Source organism: Neophocaena asiaeorientalis, unplaced genomic scaffold, assembly GCF_003031525.2.
Source record: "Neophocaena asiaeorientalis asiaeorientalis breed wild unplaced genomic scaffold, Neophocaena_asiaeorientalis_V1.1 scaffold230, whole genome shotgun sequence".
NCBI classification, from domain to species: domain Eukaryota; kingdom Metazoa; phylum Chordata; class Mammalia; order Artiodactyla; family Phocoenidae; genus Neophocaena; species Neophocaena asiaeorientalis.
The window spans coordinates 4,017,673-4,021,149 of record NW_020175186.1 but is presented as its reverse complement, the minus strand read 5'-3'; positions in this window follow the sequence as shown (position 1 = coordinate 4,021,149).

The window sequence follows — 3,477 nt, the reverse complement described above, 5'->3', positions numbered from 1 at the left end:
TGCTTCCTGATGCAAACCTGGATTTGTACATAAACACATAAATATATATTTTATATAGGCAGTCTTTGCTTTATTATGCTTGGCAGATATTACTTTTTTTTTTTATTACAAATTGAAGGTTTGTGGCAACCTGCATCAAGCAAGTATATCAGCGCCATTTTTCAACAGCATTTGCTCACTAAGGGTCTCTGTGCCTCATTTTGGTAATTCTTGAAATGTTTCATACCCTTCACCAGCAAAAAGATAACAACTGGCTGAAGGCTCAGGTGATGGTTACCATTTTTTAGCAATGAAGTATTATTTAATTAAGGTATGAACTTTGTTTTTTAGACAATGCTATTGCACACTTAATAGACTACAGAAGAGTGTAAACATAACTTTCATATATACTGGGAAACCAGAACATTTGTGTGACTCACTTTAGTGCTATGGTTTGGAACCAAACCCACAATATATCCGAGGTGTGCGTGTATACATATATTTAAAGCAGTGAAGAGAAGCATCTGGAAATTATTGCTTAAATAAATGCAGACGTTAATTTGACTTTCCACATTGTAAGGAATAAGCTCAAAATTTTAAACTGATTATTCAGCTGTCAAGAAATACTTTCAATTTGTAACGAAGTCAAATAGTAAGCCTCTCTGTAGTTAGTCCTGACATTTTAAGAGATTAAGTGCTAGGTTGTAATGTACACATCATTGTGTTAATCAGAAAGACTGTTCTGAACATTAAAAATGCTCAAGTTCGCGCTTCCCTGGTGGCGCAGTGGTTGGGAGTCCGCCTGCCGATGCGGGGGACGCGGGTTCGTGCCCCGATCCGGGGGGATCCCACATGCCACGGAGCGGCTGGGCCCGTGGGCCGTGGCGCTGGGCCTGCGCGTCCGGAGCTTGTGCTTCACGACGGGATGGGGGCGGGCCGCAGCAGTGAGAGGCCCGCGTACCGCAAAAAATAAAAAATAAAAAAAAAGTAAATAATGCTCAAGTTCTTAAATATTTATATTGCCATGTGTATATTGCCATGTGTAGAATATATGATTTATAGAATTGCTGTTTTTTTAATTAAGTTCTTTTCCCCAAAATTCAAAAAATAGCCATATTGTTGAATTTCATTATTTCTGACACTGTCTGCACACCTAGAATTTTACAGACGAACAGGGAAAGGAAAAGACAAGAAAACAAAGAAAATCTCTGTCATATCCAGGCCAGATATGGCCCTCAGAAACATTGGGAATTAGACAAGTTCTTCTCAGTTCAGATTTAAACACCTTCCTATCACATGCCTAACATCCTGTTTTTCTCTCAAAACCTATCCTCAATCCTTTGCTTTTCATTCATATTTCATTTACCAATAAAACTTGAAATTCCATCTTAATTTATTTCAATATTCTTCCCTATGTCCTTGAATCCTCTTAATACTGGCACATCAAAGACTCCCAAAGCTGAGAATCTTGACGCATCACTGAATCTCCAAGTCATAGCACCATTTTATACCAATAACCCTTGTTTATTGAGTACCTACTATATGCCAGGCTCTGCCTTAAATCCTTCATGCATTCTCTCACATTTAATCTTCACAACTGCTATCATGTAGATACTCTGACTATCCCTGTTTCATAGATGAAGTTTCTGAGACACCAAAGAGGTTTTCTTCTCAAGCAACACAACTTTTAACCCGCTGAGATAGTAAAGGAGGTCTATTTAACATGAGAGACAGTGCACTTAAATTCTGTGTTGTCCTGTGGTCTTAAGGTGTCCAATGCACAGTTGTTTAATACATAGATTCTAATACATAGAGAAATTCTAATACATAGAGAAATTTGTGGAAACTCTTAGCTAGAAAATGGTCTCTGTTCCAATAGGACCTGGATTTCTCTTCTTTATTCCAGTTGTTTTTGCAAACAAAAGAGACAAAGTACCTTGTAAATCAAAGGACTAATTGTGAAATTTTTCTTGATCACGATTTTATAGGCAGTATCATTCAGATCAACTGGGTTTGAAAAATGGCTGAAATTTAAACTGTCTTAATCAAACCTTTCTTTTAAATATGTGCTCTGCTTTAGTATTTAAAGAGCACATATTGCTGTGGTTCTTAAGCTTATCAGAAGGTCACACCAAGATAAATTACAAGTGGAAGAGGGGAGAAATGGCAAGGGAAAGGAGTGGGGATTTGTGGCAGAAGGAAATAGCAGACCCAGCGGGAAGACATTTGGATCAATGGTGGACAGTCAGGGTTGATGAATGTAAGGAGGAAAGTAATCTAATTCTTATTACTGTCCATATTTGTAGAACTGAAAAGGGCAGGTCCAAAGCATAATCCCTCCAAGGAAGGTTTTTCTTAGGGTCTAGGGAAAGATCCTGCCAGAAGAGTCTGAATCCTTCTCTAAGTCCTATCTGTCACTTACTAGACAATGTCTTGCCTTGGGGGAATTGCATCTTACCAGGATGAGGGGCTTTGTATAAATGCTGCAAATGCTGTGGTTAGCAGCAGTATTGGCATCAAGGTCTTTTCCTTGTTTTACCTGTTTTGGCTACCAAAAGGTATTTTGGGTATACCAGAAAGTATTTCTTTGTTTCTCTGAATCTCCTAGCTAATGACTTCTCTCTCAGACTCTTTAACCACTGTTACATCAGCTCCTGAGTCCCCCCAAAGTTCTGTTTACCTAATAAGTGACATGCCTAAAATTCATGACAAAAGTCAATATAGTCCGACAACTCCATTTATCAATGTATTATGAATATTTCCGTCACTTATCTAGGACTTTGAAAGTCATAAAATCCACCTAAGAACTTTTTTTAAACAAGAAAGATAATTTTAACACAACTATATGCAATGAACTATAAATAATACACAGTGTAGATTTAATTTTAAATCATCTTCCTTCTCCACTACTGTTAGTTCTGGTTTTATCTGATTCTTTCTTGCTCTTTCCCTTCCCTGATTGACAAGGATCTTTCTCTGTGCATTTATTGCATAATGGTAGTTAACTCCTAATACCCATTCTTCCTTATTTTTTTTTTAATAAGAGAAATTTTAGCTGTGTATGTGGTCACCCAGATAAAGTCTACATTTTCCAGCCTCCCTTGCAGATATGTATGGCCATGTGATTAGGGTTTGACGAATGGAATTTGTCAAGGCAATATGTTTAACTTCTGGAACATGCCTTTTCCTGCAGACTGTCCTGTGGAAGTGAAGGAGAGCCATCTGTGAACGCGCAGACAAGGCAATACCCTCAAGAGAGAAGAGCAACAGAATGAGTGGGTCTCGGTCCTCAATATGGTCAAAGTCACCCTACCAGCCTTGGACATGACTTCCTGCTCAGAGATGAGAGCAAAGTAAACTTTCGTACTGTTCAAGCCATTATGTTTGGAGTCTTATTCTTACAACAAGCAAGCCTACATCCTAACAACTATATTGTGTTCTTGTCCCACACCATTTTTTTTTTTTTTTTTTTTTTTTTTGTGGGGGGGGCCCCCCCTC